This window comes from Ranitomeya variabilis, chromosome 5, assembly GCF_051348905.1.
Source record: "Ranitomeya variabilis isolate aRanVar5 chromosome 5, aRanVar5.hap1, whole genome shotgun sequence".
Classification (NCBI taxonomy): domain Eukaryota; kingdom Metazoa; phylum Chordata; class Amphibia; order Anura; family Dendrobatidae; genus Ranitomeya; species Ranitomeya variabilis.
Window position 1 is genome coordinate 456,013,338 of NC_135236.1, and position 27,633 is coordinate 456,040,970.

Here is a 27,633-nt window from a genome sequence, read left to right on the forward strand (position 1 = left end):
GTAGACCCCACACAGTTCTCCATACTGTATAATGAACCCCACATACACATAGTTCTTCATGCAGTGTAATGGGACCAACATAGTGCCCCATACAGTATAATTGGGCCTTACATAGTCCTACGTTCAGCATAAAGGGTCCCACATAGTCCTCGATACAGTATAATGGGAGGTTGTGCCATAGGAAAGATAAGATAAAAAGGTACTAGGATATTATTATCTTATTATCTACTATTATTTTTTATTACTATTAATTTCTGCCTATTAGTTCAGCCCTTCCCAACAGTCGGTCTCTCATGTGGCCCCTTTGAAAAATGAATTGCCCACCCATGCACTATATAATTATTTGAAAATGGAGGGGACGAGCACTCAGGGTGGGACTGTGTTTGACAAAACTCTGTCCGAGAAGTCTGAGCACACGGCCTCTTGGAAAATGTAGTTTGGCAGCACAGAGGGAGTGTTGAAAACAAGATACAGGAAAGATATATATCTTAGTACCGTGCTAGCCATATTTAGAATTGAGAGTCCTCAGTAGATGATACCTTTTAATGGCTAACTGAAAAGATGGTAACAAATTGCAAGCTTTCAAGACTACACAGACCTGTGTAGTCTCGAAAGCTTGCAATTTGTTACCATTAGTGTTGAGCATTCCGATACCGCAAGTATCGGGTATCGGCCGATACTTGCGGGTATCGGAATTCCGATACCGAGATCCGATACTTTTGTGGTATCGGGTATCGGTATCGAAACAACATTAATGTGTAAAATAAAGAATTAAAATAAAAAATATTGCTATACTCACCTCTCCGACGCAGCCTGCATCTTACCGAGGGAACCGGCAGCGTTGTTTGCTTAAAATTCGCGCTTTAACTTCCTTACGCGAAGTCCCGGCTTGTGATTGGTCGCGCGCCGCCCTTGTGACCGCGACGCAACCAATCACAGCAAGCCGTGACGTAATTTCAGGTCCTTCAGGATTTTAAAATTACGTTCCGGCGTTGTGATTGGTCGCGTCGCAGTCACATGGGCGATGCGACCAATCACAAGCCGTGACGTCACGGGAGGCAGGAGACGCGCGCATTTTAAAATGCGCGCGTGTCCAGCCTCCCGTGACGTCACGGCTTGTGATTGGTCGCGTCGCCCATGTGACTGCGACGCAACCAATCACAACGCCGGAACGTAATTTTAAAATCCTGAAGGACCTGAAATTACGTCACGGCTTGCTGTGATTGGTTGCGTCGCGGTCACATGGGCGGCGCGCGACCAATCACAAGCCGGGACTTCGCGTAAGGAAGTTAAAGCGCGAATTTTAAGCAAACAACGCTGCCGGTTCCCTCGGTAAGGTGCAGGCTGCGTCGGAGAGGTGAGTATAGCAATATTTTTTATTTTAATTCTTTATTTTACATATTAATATGGTTCCCAGGGCCTGAAGGAGAGTTTCCTCTCCTTCAGACCCTGGGAACCATCAGGAATACCGTCCGATACATGAGTCCCATTGACTTGTATTGGTATCAGGTATCGGATTAGATCCGATACTTTGCCGGTATCGGCCGATACTTTCCGATACCGATACTTTCAAGTATCGGACGGTATCGCTCAACACTAGTTACCATCTTTTCAGTTAGCCACTAAAAGGTATCAACTACTGAGAAAACAAGATAGAAAGTTAAATAATAAGAGACCATTTGGATAGGACTGAAGGGGAGCTAAAAAGCAAAGATAAAGATAACAGAGGAGATGGAAACGCATTACAGGGACAGCCAGATCATTTTATTTTATGCCTGGAGAATTTTTTATTGCCCAGTACTTAAGCTAGTTATTCTGTATATTAATTCAGTCAGCTAAACTTTCTTCTAAGAGAGGTTGTCCACATTTTTTAAAAATGTCCAGAAAAAAGAAGCATTAAGATAACAGAACTAACCTGGTAAATATCCCACCACTACAGTATTGCCATTCTGAATGACCTGATGCTTTTTTATAGCTGTCCTGGAATGATGACCTAACCATTAGTGATAAGCGAATATATTCTACGCTATTCGTTACTCGCACAACTAGTACACTATTTGGGCTATTCGAGTGAAGATTAGTTCTTTGTTAGGTGGAGATAGCATAGAGAGAGATTTAATATGAGGGAGAGTGAAAGGCAGGCACCCTGGTGTTATAAATCATCATTGCAAGTACATGCTACAGATCTCTGTTAGTTTGCATCATGTTGTATAGTTTAGGAACAGGCTGTGGGATTAGGGAGGGAGGTAAGGTTTCATTCACTACCATAATATACAAAACTTCTCTTTTTAAAGCCAAACAATATTAGTACCAGCAAATACTAAACAATTTTTTTGGAGTTACATAATATTCCTTCTTACAAGTATATACATATTTTTTTACAGGATTAAAGATGTCCCAAGAGAAAACATAACGGTACACCCCTGTTGAAAAAGCTATACCGCGAAACGCGCGTCGGGGCCGCCGGGTGAAGTGTGGGTTGCTCCCCTATCTTTTACTATGGGTAACTGTGCAATAATATTGGTTTAATAGCGGACTTTGGACCCCTTTTTTCATATGGGGACACTATGATCTACATCTTGCTATAGGGCCCTGTATACCGCTGCTTTGCATATATGCATCTGTTACTTACCCCAGGGATGAATTTTGTGACTCACATGTAATCTGGTGTACCGTTATGTTTTCTCTAAGATACCTCTGTGTTGGTATGTATTGCTGACAGCATATATACATATAATCATTACGTATACGGTTATTTGTACTCTTATTCAGATTATGTAATAAAGTTTATATTTGGTTTTTAGATATGTTGTTTGGGACATCTTTACTCCTTTCCTTTTTGGTTCTATGTATTTGGAGTTGTTCTTTTGATCTGACATCCTTGGGGTGTTCAGGGAGGGATATATACCCTCAGCTACAGGATACATTGGTGCTTCATAATTACGTATACATATTTTTTTTACAGCTAAATAATATTCTTCAGTGCCAGAATACAGTAAGCATCATTTTTAACAACTCATTGCTAAATACTATTCCTTGCCTATTGCTGAAATAGCTAATATTTATCTTGCAGTTGTGCTGAGTTCTGCTGAGCTTTGGAAACGTTACTATTTACCAGTAATTTCCTTGAGTTTTGCTGTTGGAGTGTCTCATAAGCATGATATAAAAAATAAAAAAAATTCTATTGGTTAAATAAATAGCACATCTTTAACGATTTACCAGTGGCAATAATTTCCCTTAATCTGCTGTTGTCATGTGTTATAAAGGTGATATAAAAAAATTAGAATTTTCTAGTGGTTCAATAAATAGCATATCTTTAGCTATCAGTTGTGTGACTGGCGCAAACCCTGCAGAGATATGCAAATGTCACAATTTACCAATGTCAATAATTATCCTTAATCTGCTGTCCTCATGTGTCGTAAGGCTATGTGCACACATTGCGGAATGGGGTGCGGACTTTTCCGTACTGTTTTTGCTAAATCCACAGATAAACCGCACTGCGGATTACCTGTGGATTTGCCACGGCTTTTGTGCAGGTTCCACCTGTGGTTTAACACCTGCGGATTCCTATTGAGGAGCAGGTGTAAACCGCTGCGGAATCCGCACAAAGAATTGACATGCTGTGGAAAAAACACTGCTGGGTTTCCGCGCATTTTTTTCCGCAGCATGTGCACTGTGGATTTTGTTTTCCATACGTTTACATGGTACTGTACAAGGCATGGAAAACAGCTGCAGATCCGCAGCATCAAATCCGCTGTGGATCCGCAGCAAAATCCGCAACGTGTGCACATAGCTTAAAGTTGATATAAAAAATGTAAGTTTTCTATTGGTTTAATAAATAGCATACCGCAGTGCGCAGGTGCTGGGCCTCTCTGACCTTTCCCGGCGCCTGTGCACTGCAGTACTTTACTCTGCCCGCACCAATGCCGGGGAACGATGAAGAAGCAGGAGAGTGGCATTGCAAAAATTTGGGAGGAGCCGGACCTGGACCTGCAACACTCATCAGACCAGACCGCACAGGACCACCCTCCCAGATGAGTATAATATAACTTATATTTCTTCACTTGCAGGTAGGACCGGGCGCTTATCTACAGCATTATAGAATGCTGTAGATAAGCTCTGAAAGGCAGTGGTCGCATCTTATAGCGCAAAATCTGCTGAAAGGTTCCCTTTAAGATTGGCAAACGTTTTCCGAACAAGTTCACCCATCTCCAATGTGTATTTCTCTTATGAACTTGCTTGAAGAGTCTGAAATGCAGGGACAAAGAAAAGTAAAAAAAATCATTGCATAGAAGGAAGAAAGCAGACCACAATTTTGTTGCAGAATATGTTCTAGACATTAGTAATAATATTTTGGGAGGAAAGTTAGATATTATAAATGTTGGTTCTACCCTAAATATACTAGGAAATATTCTATGTTTGAAATGGAAAGTTTTTTTTCTTTACTAACATTAATATTTTAGTATGTGACAATTAAATCCATTTTGAGAAAGAATATTTTTATTTTGTTTTCAATAGTTACAAAGGAATTGCATGTTATTTAGAAAAGTATGTAATGTCCAGACTTGTGAGTCATGGCTTACAGTACGTGAGCACCTAAATGCTCACCACATGCAGTAGTACTAGTAATGGGACAATTTTCAGACTTTCCTTAATAATGTGGGTAGTGTGTATTGTGTATTTTCATGTCTGCCTGGAAATTTTCATTTTAGGAGTAAAGACATCACTTGAAATACCAATTTTGGATTTTTTGCATAACATTAAAGTCTATGGTGAACCCTCCAGTGTTTTGATGATGTAGCACGGAAGCCAAGTATGTTCATTTGATACAGCAACCTGAATGCTACTGATGAGTTTAAAGTAAATTTAATAGATTGCTACCTTACTGTGTGGAGACACCAGGGTGAGTGGATGCTGTCATCCGCTGGCCTGGCTGCCTTTAGAAAGACCTCATGGACCAGGGCTCATTCCATTGAACACCCATACTTCTTTCCAGTGGCAGAATACTACTCACACAACACAGGGTGAGGGTAACACAATGGGTTGATACTTTATTGGATCACCAACAGTCAACAACATATAATACAGTCATAGAACTTACACAATATGGTGCAAATTACAAAGTCTCACCATTCTGCTGGATCATCGGGAATCTGAACATCTACTACTTTAGGGCTTCCAGGGCCAACCACCCCAACAAGTGGCACCCTGCTTTTGGAGGGCACCCACAGAGAAGAAGTTGGTGCCATGGTTCCTTGGTTGCTGTCCTGTAGCGTCTGTTTGGAAACAAAAGCAGATCTTCTTTTAAAGTTTACAGCTCTAATTTAAGCATTTTTTCCACAGGACTGGGCAGGAGGTCATCTCTCATTCTTCAAGTGTTCAATTAACCTGCATATTTTGTCCTGCAATTTTTGCAGAACAACAAGCTGCATAGACTGATGCAGTGGGTAATCAACATTTTAACAAACATTAGTTGTTCTATTAACCTGCATCTTTGTCATCCAACGATAGCAGAGCAATAACTAATATGCAATAACAGATAATTAAGATGCAATAACTGATACAATAGGTAATAAGAAACCGTTTAAAAAATCAACAAACATCAATTCAACCTACAATAAGAGTCAACGTCCTGTCTCATATGAACAATAGCTCATGTCCTTGGGCCTACTGAATAATACATTTGGCATAATTAAGAATAAAAACTGTGGCGTCACATTCCTCCCCTTCTAAATTAGCCAGACCTGATAGGATTCTGATCATCTTTCTCCACTTGTTGAGGACAATTCATCAGCATTTATTTTTGCACAGACACAAATGTAAAGTTTCACCTCCATCATGAGAACTAAACTTCGTATCCTCCAGTTTCCTCAAAGCAAACTCCATGTCTTCTTTGTGAATAAACTCCACAATACCCATTCTATCCTTAGGTACATCAGCATAGCAGACATCTTCAGCTTCTCTCATATGATCTATCAGATCCTAAGAACTCTATGATGGGGAAGGTCCTGGGACGAGGACTCTGTATTCAGTTCACCGGGAATAGAGTTCTTTCCTCCATATATTCCCCCTGGTCCCTGGGTTGATCTGGGAAACACCACACATAATCGATGAGAACCGAACTTGTATCCATTGCATCCAAACATAGCGTCTGCAGTATCCCATGGATCCTGGAGGCTGATGAAGGAGAGCAAAGTTGTACCTGCTCTCAAATGATTATTCAGCTCAATGGTACAGATATGACCTGTACAGCTAGACCTACTCCTCCTGCTCCTTCTCCTGCTTGAGGCTCCATGTCCCAACGTGACAGCTTTTGGATTCAGGCTGCTTAGGTCTGGATGTTTGAGTCCAGATTGCCACTGGATCATTGATTTGGCAGGCAGTTCAATAACTGTTGGTCAAACTCATTGTTCTCCACGATGTTCTGGACATCCCAAAGGACCAATTCTGGATTCAACCTGACCAAGTGACAGTGGCCCTGTAATTGATCCGCTGAAGAAGTCACAACTCCTGTAGTTGCCGTTTCCTGTTGAAGCTTTGTATCCACTCAGGTCCTCTTCTCAAGACCAAGCTGGAGAGGTTGGATATGGTGGCATCTGAAAACTGCTATGTCTATAAACACCAGTTATTTGCACTCCCCCTGATACCACCAGACTGTGTAGTATCCCACTGCTTCCACATAGTATGGAGACTTGAAGGTCAGTGGGTGCTCTCATCTGCTTGCCTGACTGTCTTTAGAAAGACCGGGCTCATCCCACTGAATGCCTGCTCTCATTTCTCATTGGTAGAAAACTACTCAGACAACACAAGGTGAGGTTAACACAATGGTGTGAAACTTTGTTGGATCACCAACAGTCAACAATATGTAGTACAGTCCTAACAAGTACACAAGTTGGTGCAAATGAAAGTCTCACCCTTCGGCTAACTCACTGGGAATAAGAACATCTGCAACTTTGGAGCTTCCGGGGTCAACTACCCCAACCAGAGGCACCCCACTTCTGACTGTCACTCACATAGAAGAGGTAATGGTAAACTTAGGAAGCCCGCGCAAAGCCGGGGCATGTCAGCTGTTTTGAACAGCTGACATGTGCCCGTAATAGGCACGGGCAGAATCGCGCCTATTAACTAGTTAAATGCCGCTGTCAAACTCTGACAGTGGCATTTAACAAGTGCTTCCGGTCACATGATCGAGGTCATTGGTGCATCTGCAAAACAACCAGAGGTCTCCAGCAAACCTCTATGGTTGTTGATGCCGGATTGCTGTGAGCACCACCCAGTGGTTGGCGCTCATAACAATGCAGTAATTTTGCTACATAGGTGTGATCTGAGCATAGTTCCTTTGTAGCAGAGCCGATCAGGCTATGCCAGCTTCTAGACTCACATGGAGGCTATTAAAGCATGGCAAAAGTAAAAAATGTTTTTAAAAATATGACAAAAATAGAAAAAATATAAAAGTTCAAATCATCCCCCTTTCGCCCCTTTCAAAATAAAATAATAAAAAAAAATCAAACATACACATATTTGGTATCACCGCGTTCGAAATCACTCAATCTATCAATAAAAAAAGGATTAACCTGATCGCTAAATGGAGTAGCAAGAAAAAAATTTGAAACGCCAGAATAACGTTTTTTTGGTCGCCGAGACATTGCATTAAAATGCAATAACGGGTGATCAAAAGAACTTATCTGCACTGAAATGGTATCATTAAAAATGTCAGCTTGGCTCACAAAAAATAAGCCTTCACCCAACCAGAGCTCATAAAAAATGGAGACGCTACGGGTATCAGAAAATTGCTAATTTTTTTTTTTTTGCAAAGTTTGACATTCTTTTCACTACTTAGATAAAAAATAAAGTAAACATATTTGATGTCTATGAACTTGCAATCACCTGGAGAATCATAATGGCAGGTCAATTTTAGCATTTAGTGAACCTAGCAAAAAATCCAAACAAAAAACAAGTGTGGGATTGCATTTTTTTTTGCAATTTCACCGCACTTGGAATTTTTTTCAGTTTTCTAGTACATAACATAGTAAAACCAATGGTGTCGTTCAAAAGTACAACTCGTTCCGCAAAAAATAAACCCTCACATGGCCAAATTGATGAAAAAATAAAAATTTATGGCTCTGGGAAGGAGGGGAGCTAAAAACGAAAACTGAAAAAAGCTCCGGTCATTAAGTATGTGTCCAGGTAACTTGATTGTCCCTACCTGGATTCTCCAAATGTTTTTGAGTTTTCAGTGGATCATAGAATAATAGAATTATAGAATGCTAGAGTTGGAAAAGACCTCAAGGGTCATCGTGTCCAATCCCTTAATCAATGCAGGATTCACTAAACCATCTCAGACATATGTGTCAGTCAATGAAGCAGATCTGTATTACTCCAGTTGATGCCATGGTTCCTTGGTTGCTGTCCTGTAGAGTCTGTCTTGAAACAGAGGCAGATCCCCTTTTATAATTCACAGCTCTTATTTAGGCATTTTTACATTGGATTGGGGGATGGTGGGAGGAGGTCATTGTTTGAGTGTTCAATTAACCTGCATATTTTGCTGGGAAATATGTTAAGGTACATCCTTTCCAGGGTAATGACTTTGTATATAAGGCAAAATAATTAACCCCAGATCTAAATGTTCCTCCACCACTTGGGCTATGTTCACACGCAGCGTTTTTGACGCGTTTTTCAACTTCAACATTGCTTTCAACCAATGCAAATGCATTCACTGAGAAATGTCATTGTAACATTTAACAACCCTAGCTGGCCATGTGGTGTGTGACACATAAGGAGACACATCTTGTTTCATTTTTGAAGGAGGAACTCTTAAAGTCACAAAGCCTATTTTTAGAGGGGCATCATGTGGCATTAATATTCTTAAAGGGCCATTATTAAACAGTGGGTCTCCTATGCTGTTATTGCCTATGCAGTGAGTAGCTGGGCTGACAAGAATTACGATGCACCCCTTTCACGAGAGGTACAGGAGGGCTTCCTGAAAAAATGTTGCATTGAATGCAAGGCCTGCCCTGCTACCAAGTCATATGCACCCCAATAAGCCTTTGAACCCAGGTACTGGATGGCCACAGGGAAATACACTTCACATTATTCATTTTGTAATTCCATACTGTTTTCTTATATATTGACTGCAAGGCCTGCCCTGCTATTAAGTCATATGCACCCCAAGAAGCCTTTGAACCCAGGTACTGGATGGCCACAGGAAAACCCACTTCACATTATTCATTTTGTACTCCCATACTGTTTCCTTATGTATTGACTGCAAGGCCTGCCTTGCTACCAAGTCATATGCACCCCAATAGGCGTTTGAACCCAGGTACTGGATGGCCACAGGAAAACCCACTTCACATTATCCAGTTGGTCCTGCCACACTGTTTTCTTATGTATTAACAGCAAGGCCCGCCCTGCTACATAGATTTTTTGTGGAATCACCCTTTAAAGTTTTTTTGTCATGTTTAGCCTGGCGAGTAAACTGGGACCAGGGCACCTTTCCTGCCACTAGCACTAGGGGGCACCCTAGCTCGCCCTGTTCCCTGGGATACCTCAGATGTCGAGGTTGCTGGGCCTCCGCCCTTTCCCTGTGTCCTAGCTGCAGCCCTGCGTTTGTCCCATTCCCTCGCCTGGGGAAGAGAGGTGCTACCATGTACCGCAGTACACCAACCCAACAGACAGGGGAACAAAGACAAGGGTAAAAGAAAATTCCACTCACACAAATATACTCTCACAAAAAACAGAGGTTTTCACCAGGGTGTGAAGGACTGGGGGAAGAAAATAAGGCAGGTAAGGATAAGGAATTTCCAAGCATACAAACCAAGCAAAAGTCGCACAATAAACTCCTCCAGCTCTCCAGACACCAGCTCCTCACTCTCCAAGTCTATCTAGCAAGTGCTAACTCAGACAAGGATCTGGCCAGAAGGCCTAGCCTTTATATGAGAGAGGAATGGCTTACCGAGCACAGCTGAATGCAGGGATTTCCACATGGTCGATTAAGTCCTGTCCTGCTGAAAGAAAACACACATTTAATACACCGGAGAAGTGCTTCTTCTCAGTGGCGAAGCAGGAGCCATCAGACGCTGCGGTCTTCTGGCACAACTCTGTCGCAGTAACTCCGTGACATGTTTATTTCACGTTATCACCTCAGTTATTCATCCTGTTAGTTAATGAATGCATTTGTTGTGTAATTGCGGCTACAAATATGCATAGAACATACTATGGTTACACCAATTTACATAGCAGATCTATCTTGGAAGAAAAATCATTGCAAATGGGGAGATGAGTAAACACTGTGTCAAAGTACAGCATAAACCACACAGCCTATCACTCATGTTTTGCAACCACAATTGAACAAAGTAAATTGACAGTATGCATCTGCTTCACTGCAACATAAGCTGAGCAATAAAAAAAGGTGAGCCACAAGAAATCTACAGTGTTATTACAGCAGTGGAAAACAGGAGTAAAAACAGAGCAAAAGAATAATGCAAAATCTAATTTATTAATTCACGTGCAAAAAGTGCATAAATACATATTGAACAGTACAAAAGGATGATTAAAATGGAATGAGTCACCACCGGTGAACACACTGCCAAACATCAATATCCCACTAATAGATAGCACTAAGGAAGCAGCTCAGTACGTACACCGTGTCACTACTGCGGGTAACTAGTATACCCCCCACAGTGTAAAATGCTGGTGACAAGGCAGCACTTACCGGAAAAATGTAAGGAGGCAGTGTGCACCGGACAGGATTCAATGGATAGAAGTCCCCGACACGCGTTTCGCTGACGCGGGTGTTCGGCTTTCTCAAGGGGAAATGCCCCAGAACAAAACAGAACCCTTCATATAGCATGGGCACCGCCACATGTGACCAATCGCATGGGACGCCTAAACCAATGGCAGCCGAGTCTGCGGCGCATGCGTGCCTGGGGCACCCCGTCCCACGTCAGAGACGGCGTCAAGCATCGCTCAGTCACCGCAGGGAGATGAAGCCCAACAGCGCCTGCGCGAGGCATGTGAGACGCTGCTCGGACCGGGAATCAGGGAAACCGCAGGCAGCACATGCGCACCCTGGCCAGCCAGAGATTGTAAGTAAAGACGGCAGAAAATACGTCCGTAGGGAAAATCCCTTTTGGGTATACCAAACTGTACATAAATGCATACAGCACAGTGCCGACCAAGCCACAATATACAAAACATGAATACAAAGTTGCCATTGACAAAGTACAAGCAAAAATAACATCGGCTGGAAGTATGGTGCTTGTGCAGGTTCCAACGTATAACGGAATCCGTCCAAAAGAGGTGTCCTGAGAGTCGGAGCAGAGAAGAAGAATAATAAAAACTAAAAATAATGAAAAAGAAATAAAGTGAATAAAAACACAATAAAACAAACAAAAGAATCCAATCAGGGGACCCACATTTTGGGCCCAGATGGGGGCATTGTTCGGGAATATAACAGGAGGCAATGTCACACACATACGTGGAGGAGAACATTCATGGCAAGAAGAGAGGGGGGGATATATACAAATTTAAATTTATCCCAAAAAAGGAGGAGAAACTGAGGGATTCGTTGAGTCCACTTGGGGTTAAAGTGTTAAGGCGCACGATCCAGGCGGCTTCTCGTTGCGCTAGCACTTTCCTATAATTGCCACCTCTGACCCCAAGGTGCACGCATTCTATGCCTCTGACCCGAAGAGTCCCCACGTCACTATTATGGAATTGTTTAAAGTGGCGGGGGAGTGTCTTCAGGTCAGAGATATCAGTAGCCGTACGTGCAGCATGGATGTCTCTGACATGTTCCCGGACACGAATCCGAAGCTCTCTGGATGTGAGTCCCACATATATCAGAGAACATCCACACGTAGCATAATATATGACATTAGACGTACCACATGTAATGTGGTGCCTAATGTCATATATCTTAGATCCATCCGATGATGTAAAGGATGAGATCCGTATCATGTTGGCACATGCCACACAATGGCCGCACTTAAAGGAACCCAACAGTGGGCCCCTAGTACCAAATGGGTTCACAGGAGGAGGGATATAGTGGCTCCGGACCAGAAGGTTGCCCAGGTTGGGGGATCTTCTGGCGGTCATTGATGGAAACTCCCCCAACACAGGGGCTAATGCGGGTTCTGTAAGCAGGACCGGCCAATGTTTATTTAAAATTTCCCGCATTTTTGGCCACTCATGATTGTACGTTGTAATAAACCGTACCCTATCTCCCTCTTTGGATGTTTCCCGTTTATTATTTTTTGGGTACAGTAAGTCCCTCCGTGGTGTCCTTCTGGCTCTTTCGAACCCCCGCTTAATGGTCCTACGGCTGTACCCACGTGCCTCAAAACGTCCCCTCAAGTCCTCCGCTTGTGCGAGAAATCTGTTATCGGTGGAGCATATCCGCCTCATCCTCAGGAATTGTCTGACCGGGACGGCCCCAATTGTATTGTGGTTGTGTGCTGAACCGGCGTGTAACAGAGAATTGACGGATGTGGACTTCCTGTAAACATCCGTCTGAATTCGATGGGCCTCATCAATCTCAAATGTAACATCCAGGAAGTCAATACATTGATGATTGAATTGATATGTCAATTTTATGTTAAGCTCATTGTCGTTAAGCCGGTTCATAAAATCCCCGAGCTGCCGGGCCATTCCCCCCCACAAAAACAAAATATCATCTATATAGCGCATCCAGCACAGCACATGGTCCGCGGACTGCACGCCCCATCACCAAAAATCATTCTCTCCCATGCTCCCAGAAAGAGATTGGCGTACGAGGGCGCACAGGCCGCGCCCATGGCTGTGCCGCGCCTCTGCAGATAGTAATTGACTTTGAAGACAAAAAAGTTGTGGGTAAGGACAAAGTCCAGCAGCTCGAGGACTAATTCACACATAGGGCTGCCCAGGTCGGAAGCCCCCTGGAAGAGGCGGACCGCTGCCAAACAGTGCTCATGGTCAATACAAGTGTAGAGTGTTTGGACATCAGCGGTAACTAGAAGGACACCAGGATCGACAAGGACACCGTCAACACGAGAGAGGACGTCCATTGTGTCTCTAACATATGACGGTAAAACTTCCACAAGTGGCTTAAGATAAAAATCAATGAATTTGCACACTGGGTAACATAAGCCGTCAATGCCTGACACAATCGGACGCCCCGGTGGGCTGACGGCATCCTTGTGGACCTTTGGTAGAAGGTAATAAGTAGGCGTCCTTGGTGATCTAACCGTGAGTCCCTCTAACACTTTTTTATCAATAGTCCCTTCATCTAACGCCCTCCCAAGAATGGTCTGTAACTGAGAGGAGAAGGAGGCCACTGGGTTATAAGCCAATTTGATGTAAGTTGAGGCGTCCCTTAATTGCCGGAAAGCCTCTCTCTCATATTTGTCACATGGCCAGACGACGATGTTCCCCCCCTTGTCTGCAGGCTTAAATACTACATCTTTGTAGGATTTTAACTCATTAATAGCCAATCTCTGCTTATATGTCAGGTTATCAAACCTGCGTTTAGAGGATAGCTGCTTCAAATCCTCAATAACCAGACTTGTAAATATATCTATTGCTGGACATAAAGTCAAGGGGGGGAACCTCGTCGATCTGGGCATAATGACAGATGGAAACCTACCTTGGGGTGTGGGGGTTTGTTCCTCCAAAAGATCCTCCAAGGCCTGTAGGGCCTCCGTCTCCATATCAGTCACAGACCCGTGGGGTGGATAATTCTTAGAGTGTAGTTTTTTTTAAAACCAACTTCCGGGAGAAGAGATGAAGGTCCTTCATAGCTACAAAAAAGTCAAAAGGGTTAGTTGGCTTTTTGGTTATGGGTTCTTTCAGCACTACTTAGTGCTTTAGTTTCCCTGTTAACATGTTGCCTAGTTTTGTTGTTAGTGTTATTACAGCAGGTAGACAAAAATTAAGTATAAGAAAAACCTTGACTGCACATCAAGTTTACAATCTTTCAGTTGGTATTTCTATCACATTACACTCATTAAATGAAATTTACACTAAAGTCGACACAAATCAGTTTTCTCCCATTTAAGCAAAAACATTCCACCTTGTAAACAGATAAATCTGAAATCTGACATTTAGCATTCAACTTTAATGTACATACCACGGTGATTTTGTGAGGCCAGTGCTACATCTGAAAGAACAAAAAATGCCCTAAATCATAAACACGGAGGACCGTGATAACACCAAACAATTATGTGGAGCAAAAAAAGTACTCCAAACATAGTAATACATAAAAAATTAATTTTACTGAAACATACACTTAAAAATGTTAAAAGGAAGTGTCCTGGAGATGTATACAGACCATACAGAAAAAAACAAGCAAAACATTGAGCTAAAAAATAGATGGATAATATCAAAAGAATAATTATATTGCATCCATAATTATAAGCAATCTGCAATTACCTGTATAATGAATTTTAATTACAAAGTGCACTTATAAAGCAGGATCATGCAATAATCATCTATTGAAGGAAATAAAGTGCAGAGTGGAAAAAAAAAGCAACAATAGTGTGCAAAATAAGTAAATAAATAAATATACCAGGAAACTACTGGAGTTATGTCCCTGGCTGCTCCTAATGAGGCTTGAAAAGGGGTAATGCTATGATTGCAATGGGTAAATACCTCAAAACATAAATCAGATGAGTAAATACCTCAAGGTGCAGTTTTGATGTCTTTCTTCCTCAGAAGGGGGCATATCTGAGGAAGAAAGACATCGAAACACGCATCAAGGGCTACACTGGGATTTCTGACACTCTGGGCAGCTATTCATCCCTCTGGCTCCTCATTATATGCCTATGATTGATAGTGATCTTTCTACTCTGCACCTTGAGCCATGGTATGCATTTTTCTCTTGTCTCTGGCTTCCCTCATGAGGTATTTACTTATCAGTCAACATTTTTTCCACCACTGCCTGAGAATTTTACTATTGCCTGGACAGTTGATGCCAGTGGTGGTGGTGGTAGCTCATCCCACATTCTTAGCCATGGTGTGATTATTTTTTTTAACTACAAAATCTATTGCCACTTTTATCTTGTACCCTTTAAAGCAAACACTATGATTAATGTTTGACCTTCTTTTCAATCCCAATTATTCAATTCTTGCTAAAAGAGATGTAATACTAGGCAAGTAGGTACATGCGCCGTTGTTTGCATATCACCTATCTTTCGCATCCCTTTCAATGGAATCTCTGTGTTATTCACAAATTACTACTATTACAATCTTTATTCCTGCAGTTATTCAGCATATAATTATGTATGTTGATGAGCTGTGATCTCTGATGTCCTCTCATGTTTCCAAAATCATCATAAAATGGCTGCTGCATTCTCTGCTTAGTCTTTTATACTGGCTATGACAGCCCCTCAGCGCTATATCATGTGATGTGTTAGCTGTATTGCATTATGGGGAAACCTGCGTGGTTATGTCTGAGGTCATGCCAGCATTCTATGATTGGTGCAATGTTCTGAAGGCTGCAGGCATTTTTTTAATGCGCATGAATTGAATCTCAAATTGTTGGAATTTGTCAGGACCAGCAAATTTATTAAAACTTGTTTCAATTGACAATAAATCAATTAGATTATCCCCAACTATGCCAAAATTTCACTATTTTATATTTCAAGGTCTCTTCTTAAGATAAGGCATCAACAATGGATTAGTGGGCTCCAAGCCAATCAGTTGCGTGAAGGGGTCATAGTGCTCCAGCGAGAGCTGTTCCTCTTTCACTGAATAATATAGATTACAAATAATATTAAAATGTATCCCATTCAAGTGAATGGTACTGATACTAATAAACCAAGCACAGTCACTACTAAAAGTACAAAGCTGTGTGAGTTGTGGAATCGGGTATTAACATAATGCATCGACTGCTTTGAGAAGCACAATTTCCAAATTGTGGGAAAAAGGTGGAGTCCAAAACTGTAGATCAGCAGCAGAGGAAGAGCCCCAGTCAATATTGCATCTTATACCACATCACACAGTTAGTTACTTTGTCCCCTGGACTGGAAGGTCACTTTAAGGCTATGTGCACACGTCAGGATTTCTTGCAGAAATTTTCCTGACAAAAACCGGACATTTCTGCCAGAAATCCGCATGCATTTTTTCCGCGTTTTTTCATGAGTTTTTGATGCGTTTTTGACGCTTTTTTTGTGCGTTTTTTGTGCGTTTTTTCCAAATGCATAGAATTGCAGGAAAAACGCAGAAAATCCGCAAAATTAATGAACATGCTGCTTTTTTTTACCGCGATGCGTTTTTTCCACGGAAAAAAACGCACCATGTGCACAAAACATGCAGAATGCATTCTAAATGATAGGATGCATAATGTTTGCATTTTTAATGAGTTTTTATAGCGTTTTTATCTTGAAAAAAAGCGAAAAAAACGCAAAAAACCCTGAACGTGTGCACATACCCTCAAGGCTCACTCACTTGGGTGTTGATTCTCACATGCAAAAGAATCAGCTTGATTATGTAATGATACTCCAATCAAATTCTGATTCAAGTTTGATCGGAGTGTCAGCTTGCTGTGATCTAAGTCTCTAAGATGAGAGAATCATAGCACAGGTGAGTAGAAGTTTCAGAATTTCTCAATTTTCTCCATTGTCTGAGTCTGCAGAAGTCTGACCGCACTGGGCGAATGTCATCCGATTTGCAGAGCAACTAGCAGCATGTGTGATTCGGCATGAGAAAAAAACCGCTGATCTGCACTGCCCTATAGAACACCACTGGTCCGAGTGCTATCCGATAAAACATCGGATAGCGCTCTTCCAATGTATACGCCTGTGTGAACAAACCCTAACAAAAACTTAAGCAAAATAGAAAAAACAGAGAGGAGCATATTGGTGCATTTTGCAGTTTGCATCAAATTTACCTGAAAGTTAAAAAATGTCTCGAACTTTTTAGTACAAGGTCTGCTTCAGGCTCCTGACTTCAGTTTTACCCTTTTGAGAACCTCTTAAAGTGAGAAATGCCAGACAGCTTTGAAATAAAGTCTTGACAGGGGACCATAGTTCATGTTTGTAGTATTTTGCCTTCAGATAGCTTTGTATTCCTATCTCTTCACAATTTTTATAGTGTAGATATCTTCCCTGCTAAACTGTAAGTAAACAATGAAAAATAATGAAAAAATCCTAGCAATATTATGCATATTATTACTTATTTAGATGATCTGATTAATTTGATTTTACTACATATCATAATCCAAGTGTAAAAACATAACAAAGTCTTCTATACTGTATGGGTTTCAGGATGCATTTATCTTTCTCCTTTTATCAATCCTATAACACTAACATATTTTGATCTGCTGTACCGAGAATATCACTATTTATAGTCTGTGTTCTAAATGTCACTCGTAACCTAATCTTCCTATAAAAAGGTCATATAGGTTCACATTTTTTGCTACTGTGGAATCTTCTCCCTTCTTTCTGTCAACCAATGTTTTTGTTCCTGCCATTATATGATTTCCTTCTCAGAAGCCATCCTGGTCTTCATCATATTTCTGCCAGGGGTTGGCAGATTAATGTGCCTTGGCTCCACATACACTTTCAACCCATTTGATGGAGCTACGTTACAGATGGCTACCATTTGTGGTTTCAGCATGGAGTCGCTTCTTTCTTTTTCCATAACCTGGATATACTTTTAAGCTAATATGGGAGAAGTCGATTTCACATGGGTTTTGGTATTGAATATGATACCGAATCCTTGGGAATACTGCAATCTTAAATGTGATGTAATTGTATTATTTCTTTTTGTATTAAACTTATTTTCTTGGTTGATTCCACCAATTTTCTAGAGATAGCTTTTCAGTAGCATTAGATGGTGGTGACCCTTATTACGTAGTAGTAACAATAGGTATCAGTTGATTACTCATTACATGTTAGAACATTACAAAGTATTTCTTAAGTATAAATAGTTTGTAACAGTGCAGAAATCTCTCTTAGGCCAACCAATTACGATTATGTTGCAAAATAAGCGAGTAATTGACATGCTACCAATGAGGTTTTTAATGGCTGTATGAAGAATATTCTCCCACGTGAAATGCCCTTGGCACTTAAATCATTAAAGTCCATTCCTGGCAGATTTCTTTGCAATTGCTAACCAATGACGTACCAGATGGGCGAAATGGGAGAAAAGTCACTTTTTTGAAACTCTTTTTATTGAATAATTCCATAGGATAAAAAAAATTACAAACATATAATATCATAGTATAAGGTCACAATGATTCAAACCTTTGCTAGTGATGAGTGAGTGTACTCGTATTTATGACTGCTCGGAGATTTAGTTTTCATCACAGCAGCTGAATGATTTACAGCTACCAGCAAGGCTGAGTACATGTGGGGGTTGCCTGGTAGCTAGGTAATCCCCACATGTTTTCAAGCTGTCTAGTAGCTGTAAATCATTCAGCTGCTGCAAGGAAAACTAAATCTTCGAGCAGTCATAGATACTCGGAGGTCACCCGAGCATGCTCGGGAAAACCCCAGCAACGAGTACACTCGCTCATCACTGACCTTTACCTTTATCCATTCCATACAATAACATGGATGTAACATCACACTCTCAGTAATAGAGTTAATAAAGAAAAGCAAACAGATTGGAGTATAGTATATTAAGACAGGTTCCGTTACGAAGCATTGCACTCTCAAATAAATTAGCTGGTTCTTTATCAAAATTCAGAACACGTACCAATTCGGGTCATATCAGAAGTACACTCTTTTAGTCTATTTACATCATATACCACATTCCATGTGTTTAAAGGAACACACATCAGGGCTCGTAACGTGTGATTGATGAAATCAATGCATTAGGGGTACTGATGAGCGTACTTGTTGCTCGGGTTTTCCAGAGCACGCTCGGGTGGTCTCCGAGTATTTGTGAGTGCTCGGAGATTTTTCGTTGCCGCAGCTGCATGATTTATGGCAGCTAGACAGGCTGAATACATGTGAAGAATGCCTGTTTGTTAGGGAATCCCCACATGTATTCAGTCTGTCTAACAGCCATAAATCATGTAGCTGAGGTGACGAAAACTAAGTATACTCTGTCATCACTAATTAGGGGATAAGTGCATTAAGGGTGAGTCACACCATCTCTCCCAAATCCTGTGGAACTTCTGGGGACATCCTCTATTTCTTTATATTATACTCTGATATGGTATTATATCATTCACTAATTTTTTCCACTGGTTGATAGTGGGACGGTTCCCCCCATCCACCTTAGTGCTATTGCTTTCCTAGCAATAAATACAACCTCTCGAAGAAATATTGTATCATAGTGAGACCACAATTCTTCATCCACAATACCCAAGATACATATCTCTGGACCACATTCAAATGGTATACAATTATCCGTTTTATTATAGTTGTCACTTCACCCCAGAATCTTCGCATTATCCCGCAATTCCAGATCAGATGCCAGAAATCCGCCCCTGGTTCCCCACACCTATGACATTCATCAGATGCTAGAAAAGTAGAAAGGAGGCGCACACAGCTTTATAGGGTAAAGGAAGTGCTAGCTGAACTGGACGTATGCACGATCACACAAGTTAAATCAGTCACACTCTCATTCATTTGCAAAATAATTGACTTAATTTACCCTTAATTTATGTGAATTTCACATCACAATCAAGAAGAAATTTTTTTTTGTGTGACTGGCAAAAAGATTAAGTAGCGAGTGATATTTAGACCCCGTCCGGGTCTTTTTTAAACATCACTATACTTAACTTTGCTAACCACCTGGTCTGTACGTCAGTTTTATTCAGCTTGGAGTGCTGAGGGATTGCTTGGAAATAGAGTGTCCAGGGAGCCCAGTGTAGCAGCGCAGTTGTACGTTGCAAGTGTCTGATCGACGCGAAACATCTGTCGTCATCCACTGCACCTGCTCCCCTGAAACCTTGTACTACATGTATTGAATAAAGAAAGGATTGTTTTACCGCATCACGGAGTGCCACCTATTTTTTCTTCTTTGGCCTGGACTTTGTACATAGCTGATCACTTCAGGTGTTGCACCCGCGATTCCTCAAGCCATATACTGCTGGTCCGCAGAGTAGGCTTGAAAAGGTATTGTCACTCTCACGCCCTGACTGGTGGGCGTGAGCTCGGGGGCTTTGTGGCCCTACTGTGCCACAAACCAGACTACCCTGGAAGGGGCGTGACTATGGCAGCTGCCTGGGTTTTCACTGGAGCCCCTGATGGTGAGGTCAGGCTTGTGCAGCAGGCAGCTGCCAGGTGCTACTCCAGGGTGGTGTCTGGCTGTGGCTGCTGATCCCACTTGGGAGACAGGAACACCAGGATTGGTGCGGGCATCAGGCACGACTGGCAGAAGAGCACGGCTGAAACTCAAACGAGTAGGCTGGCATGGCTGAGACACAGGGCTGACAGAGACACGGCAGAGAACACAGGGCTGGCAGGAACACAGGACTGGCAGGGACGGCAGGAAACACAGGACTGGCTAGGACGGCAGGAAACACAGGACTGGAAGGCACAGCAGGAACGGCAGGAACACTGGATTGGAAGGCAACAGATATGTAGTGTGGAGGAACAGGTAGGGACCTGTTCACACAGGAGGTGCAGGAACGGATATGAAATATGAAGGAACAGGTAGGGACCTGTTCACACAAGAGGTGCAGGAAAGGAAACAAGCAGAAAGGAATGAGGTATGAAGAAACAGGTTGGGACCTGTTCACACAGGAGATGTAGGTACGGAAACAAGCCAGAAGGAAAGGAGAATGAAGGAACAGGTTGGGACCTGTTCACACAGGAAGATAACCGCAAGGCTGCGGATAGGAGCGGAAGAGCAGCAAGAGATAGTGCAGAGCAGAACCACAAGAAATGGGGAGAGGAGCTGCAGAAAGATTCCTGCAGCAACGGAAGCGGAGCAGAGAAGAACGGAGCAGAACTGCAGGAGTGCGGAGCAGAGGTAAAGCCACAAAGCTACAGAGCAGGCAGAGCCGCAAGAGTGCGGAGCAAAAGCAGACTGAGAACTAAAGGAAAGACACAGCAGGGAAGGAAGCCACAGACAAGGAGACCAAGATAAGACTAAGTACAGATAAGACAATGGAACAAGACACAAGGACAAAGACACAGGGACCAGGATATTCTGCCTCCTGGAGGGCGGACAACAAGATCAAGGCAATAACACAGAAAAGCCTCCAGAGAGGGAGTAACACAGAGCAAGGCCTGGCAAACTCAGCAGCTAAACACTCACTGAGCTAACACATTGCACAGGCCCAGACCACTGGGTGGACCTGCACTATATACTGGAGGCCTCTTGGCAATTGGTCAGGAACAGAATAGACAGATGCACCTGATTTCTATAAGAACCAGAGAGTTCAGGCGCCGCCCCCCTATACACACAGCCATGAAGCATGCAGAGAGCAGAGACACAGAACATGGAGCTGGCATGAAACAGAAACCACATCATGACCTGGAGCAGTGGGGAAGATAGTGTGAGAGATGTGAGGCCATGCCGTGATGCCAGCAGAGTTGTTACAGGTATGATATAAGTTGTTTGGAGCTGGTTTTCCTTATTTTCCACACATGTATCTATATTTATTCAAATCCCACAAAGAATAACATCTGCAAGGAGTTTGTATGTTCTCCCCGTGTTTGTGTGGGTTTCCTCCGGGTACTCCGGTTTCCTCCCACATTCCAAAGACATACTGATAGGGAATGTAGATTGTGTGCCCCAATGGGGACAGTGACGATAATGTGAGTAAAGCTCTGTGGAATAAGATAGCACTATATAAGCAAATCCTGATAAATAAATAAGGGATCAATATGGTCAGCCACAATGCTTAGGTAATTCTATCCAAACATGTATTCTCTAGGTATCACAGGATTTAAGAAGCATTCCACACACCTTACCTTCACCTCCATCAGCCAACATCTAGCAAGCATGGTTAACTTATTCATGCTGCTTGTGTCAACATTCTCAAACTTCTATCTGCATAGCTCAAGAGTATTCTGGATTACGGGTAATTTGTCAGTTATTTTGTAATTTACTCTGTTTGGTTTTTGGTTACTAGAGTCTGGTTTACTGTGTAACGATATAATAAATAGGCCATCCCAAAAGAAAGAATAAACCTACAAAGAACAGGGAGTATAACAGCCAAAATAAAATATAACTTTTATTACAGAAATACAAACAAAATAAAAGTATATAAAAAGAGGATGTCAGACAGAATGCTAAAGCCGTTTTAGACAGAGAGGATATAGCAACAGATCCATTAGGAGAGGATATGTGAGGGCAAAAGATACCTCAAGAAATGACCTTTTGGTGATAAAGAATAAAAAAAGAAACAAAAAAATGGATGAATTCCCAAGATTCATTTCCACTTTCAAACATAGATGGGATTTAATGCGAAATATCATGAATAAACATTGGCCGATCTTAAAAACGGATCCGATTTTACGGAAATGCCTCTCAGATCGTCCTCTTATGACGGCAAGGAGAAGTAGCAATATAAAAGACATCCTTGTACATAGCCACTATGTAGCTAAAGGCCCCGTCTCACTAAGCGATTTACCAACGATCACGACCAGCGATATGACCTGGCCGTGATCGTTGGTAAGTCGCTGTGTGGTCGCTGGGGAGCTGTCACACAGACCGCTCTCCCCAGCGACCAACGATCAGGGGAACGACTTCGGCATCGTTGAAACTGTCTTCAACGATGCCGAAGTCCCCCTGCAGCACCCGGGTAACCAGGGTAAACATCGGGTTACTAAGCGCAGGGCCGCGCTTAGTAACCCGATGTTTACCCTGGTTACCAAAAAAAACAAACACTACATACTCGCCTTTCGGTGTCCAGGTCCCCTGCCGTCTGCTTCCTGCTCTGAGTGAGCCGCCGTACACTGAGAGCAGAGCGCAGCGGTGACGTCACTGCTGTGCTCTCACTTCTCACTGTACGGCCGGCAGTCAGTGAGAGCAGGAAGCAGACGGCAAGGGACCTGGACACCGAAAGGCGAGTATGTACTGTTTGTTTTTTTTTACATTTACGCTGGTAACCAGGGTAAACATCGGGTTACTAAGCGCGGCCCTGCGCTTAGTAACCCGATGTTTACCCTGGTTACCAGTGAAGACATCGCTGGATCGGTGTCACACACACCGATTCAGCAATGTCAGCGGGGCCTCAACGACCAAAAAAAGGTCCAGGCCATTCCGACACGACCAGCGATCTCGCAGCAGGGGCCTGATCGCTGGTACGTGTCACACATAGCGAGATCGCTATGGAGGTCGCTGTTGCGTCACAAAACTTGTGACTCAGCAGCGATCTCGCTAGCGATCTCGCTATGTGAGACGGGGCCTTAAGTCACCGGACCCTTTCAAAGTGGGAAAACAAAAAGGAGGATGTTATCCATGTGGTGACTGTCTAGCGTGTAAAAATCTAATTAGGGCCACATCCTTCACGTCATCGGATGGGAAACGTGAGTTTTCAATAAGAGAATACATAACATGCAGTACAACCCATGTGGTTTATTATGCAGTATGCTCTTGCAATTTAGTTTATATAGGATTAACCTCTCGGGAGCTACGTATCCGTACACAAGAACATGTAAGAGACATCCTGGTGGCCCGTGACGTGGAGGATGTGACCAATCTTAAGCCAATTCCTAAGCATTTCCGATTGTATCATAAGTGCAATCCTAGGGACCTCAGAATTTGGGGAATTGACAGAGTTCGCACAGGTATCAGAGGTGGACATATGAAAAGGATGCTAGCGCAAAGAGAATGCCGGTGGATTACCATGTTGAATACTATAGCCCCGGCGGGTCTCAATGAACAGTTGAGTTTCAGTTCCTTCCTGTGAAACATAGATTTTGTCTGCTATTTTTAATTACTGTTCTGTATGTGTGTGCGTATTGTTTTTTGACTTGTTTTTTTTTTCTTTTATGTTTAATTTCTTTTTAGTTTCCTTATCTTATTGATGTGGTATTGATCCAACATGTCACATCTTCTTCATAAGAGATGTTTTCTACGCCATTAAAGAAAAAAGATATTCAGAATGGACCATATTCCCTTCTCTCTCTTCTTCATGTTCCTTCTCCTCCCCCTCCCCCACTCCTTCTGTGACCAGAAATGAGTTACTTTTATTATAAATGTATGCAGCCCGTATATATGCACTTTATTATATATTTGTGTTTGTATTGTTTTTATATATTATTATAGTATAAATTATATATTATTTATGTTATTTTCACATTATGTAATAACTTTTTTCACTTTCATGTACTGTATACACTGTGTTCCAAATTATTATGCAAATTGAATTTAAGTGTCATAAAGATTTAATTGTTTTGTTTTTCAAATAAACTCGTGGATATTTCACGAAAACTTAAGAGTGATCATCATACTCTGATGAGATTTGTGACTGAAACAGAGCACAGACAGAGTTCATGCAAATAAAGGCATAATGAGGAAGTTTTCTGCCAGACAAATTCATTGGATTAAGAGAGCAGCTGCCAAAATACCATTACAAAGCAGCAAACAGTTATTTGAAGCTGCTGGTGCCTCTGGAGTCCCTCGAACCCCAAGGAGTAGGATCCTTCAAAGGCTTGCTGTGGTGCATAAACCTACTATTCGGCCACCCCTGAACAGTGTTCACAAGTAGAAATGGTTGCAGTGGGCCCAGACATACATGAAGACTAATTTTCAAACAGTCTTGTTTACTGATGAGTGTCAAGCAACCCTGGACGGTCCACATGGATGGAGTAGTGGATGGTTGGTGGATGGCCACCATGTCCCAACAAGGCTGCTACGTCAGCAAGGAGGTGGGGGAGTCATGTTTTGGGCTGGAATCATGGGGAACCAGCTGGTAGGGCTCTTTAAGGTTCCTGAAGGTGTGAAAATGACCTCTGCAAAGTATAGAGTTTCTGACTGACAACTTTCTTCCATGGTCTAAAAAGCAGAAACGTGCCTTCAGGAGCAAAATCATCTTCATGCATGACAATGAATACCTCTGAGTAATTGGCTTCTATGGGCATAAAATGAGATAAACTCATGGTGTGGCCACGATCTTCCCCTGACCTCAACCCTATAGAGAACCTTTGGAGTATCATCAAACAAAAGATCTATGAGGGTGGGAGGCAGTTCACATCAAAACAGCAGCTCTGGGAGGCTATTCTGACTTCATGCAAAGAAATACAAGCAGAAACTCTCCATAAACTCACAAGATCAATGGATGCAAGAATTGTGAAGGTGATATCAAAGAAGGGCTCCTATGGTAACACGTAACTTGGCCTGTTAGGATGTTTTGGAGTTAAATAGCTTTTTGTTCAGTGAATGTGACCTCCTAATGCTGCAAATTCCACAAATGAGCATTTTCAGTTCTTTAAAACAAATCAAATGTTTAGAAATACTACTGTGCCTAATAATTTGGAACAGTGCATTTTGAGTTTTTTTTCATTTTGGAGATTATACTGTTATCATTGGGAGGTTTCTTCAATAAAATTCGATGTATACTCTAACGGGTGATGACTTTTATTAGACTGACTGTCATTTGCACTGACCATTTAGGAAAATCCGCGAAAAATGTCATTTGCATAATAATTTGGAACATAGTGTAGTTTATATATATTTTATATAATATGTTATTGTTCATTAATTAATTATGTTGTTTATCTTTCACTGGTCACTATTTTTGGCAATCATATTATTCTTGCTTTTCATCCCCCTTCTCATAATCTTTCACATCCTATACATGGTAGGTTAGGCTGTATTGCCATGAAAGGCTGCTTTTAGAAATATGGGAGTTTTCTGAATAGGACTGAGCAGGGTACTATACTTGCCGTCACTTCAGTCACCCGTGCGCATGTCTTCGGCTGCCGGTCTTCCGGGGTATTGCTCGCGGCACCAAGTGGTGACGCTTGCGGTCCAGTGACGTCATTGTGACGGCGCTGTGACCCGCAGCGCCATCATGGAAGCTGGGGGTGATGCACTTCCCGGCATGGTCGGTGGAATACATGCGCCTATGCAGGTGACTGATTAGGACATATGGAGGCAGGCATTTAAACTGAGCATTGAGCATGGGACACACTGCAGCACCGCCCCCTGATGAAGCCAATGCGAAACACGCATTGGGGCTGCACCGTGGAGTGCCAGTGGTCACCACATGATGGAGAAGAGTTCTCGGATATGGAAGGTTAGGGTATAGCTGGACACTGATCATCATACGACTATACATCTGCACATCTAGTGTGTATGTTACCTCTCCCTCCTGACTACTTCTCTTCCCAGACTAACAATATCGCACATTGCACTTTATATTTTGAGATATGTGGTGATATCTGGCGCATTCACTGATCTTTATCACCTGTTCCTTTTCTGCTGAATTTCTAAGACTATGAACATATATAATGTATTATTGTTTGCTATGTAATTATATACAATTTGGATTGGTGCAATAAAATTATACCCTTTTTATACAAAAATCTTTGGACTTGAACTCCTCTTTTTCTCTTGGGTTACGAAGAATGCTAAAGCCGCCCAGGGACCCCCATTACCAAAGTAACACCATTGAATCAGGCAAATCAAAGAGACAAATAATATTGGCAAATATACAAATAGTATGCATTGAATCTAGTAGTAAACCTGCAAGAGAACAAGAAAATTGGCAAACTCCAAAGGAAAATCCAGAAAGAAACAAATGCATGTTAGTTAACAGGAGGATCCAAAAACCATAAAAGTAAATAATGGAATAAGTTCCTTCAAGTTTATTGCACTACATCCATATATTAATATAACCAAGTGATCAGTAAGTCATAGAAGGGATAGAAGAATCCTAAGTGAGAATAAAACCAAAATATCGCACGGAAATGTGACACTGGAACATCCTTATGTTAATAATTGATTGGTGAATAAAGAATAGGAAGGATAGAGAAAATTCTAAGTAGGAGTGAAACCAAAGAAAGGAAAGTAGGAGAGTTGCCTGACACCATAGTAATTGCAATATGCATTGTTTAATCGGAAGGGGCATAAACCAGTATGGTAATCAGCCTAGAAGAACACTCTTGATGCAGGTTTCGCGTGCAGCTTATTCCAAGGGGTCACACAGTTTTCCTTCACTTCCATCAGTCAACATTTAGCAAGAATGGTCAATCGATTCATGTTGTTTTTTGTCAAAATTCTCACCCATCCATCTGCATAGCACAACAGTAATCTGGATTAATCTGACCAGACAATGTCGATTACTTTGTAATCCACTCTATGCGCTTTCATTTACCGGTGTCTGGTCTACTGTGTCCATTAGGCAGCAATGGCATTAGAACGGCTCGTCTACCATTACAGTTAATTCGTGCTAAGTTGCCATTATTTGCGCATTAAGACACATTAGTTGGAGAATCATTGTTGTATTTGATCGCAATTGGCCAGACTCTGCACTATCTACTTCTCAGACCGATTCTTGACCCTCAGATTACTTAGTTTTCTTATTCTAATGTGAATCCATTTAGAAACTGATCCGCAGAAAATCTGCTCACTTAATTGTATACAACACTCCTGGGTCAAGTCAATCTAATATATAAAGCTGAATGTGTGTGTGTATGTGTGTGTGTGTGTATGTCCGGGATTGGCATCTGCACCGTCACAGCTACTGCCACAAAATTTTGCACAGTCACATGTCTGGACCCCGAGAGCGTCATAGGCTATGTT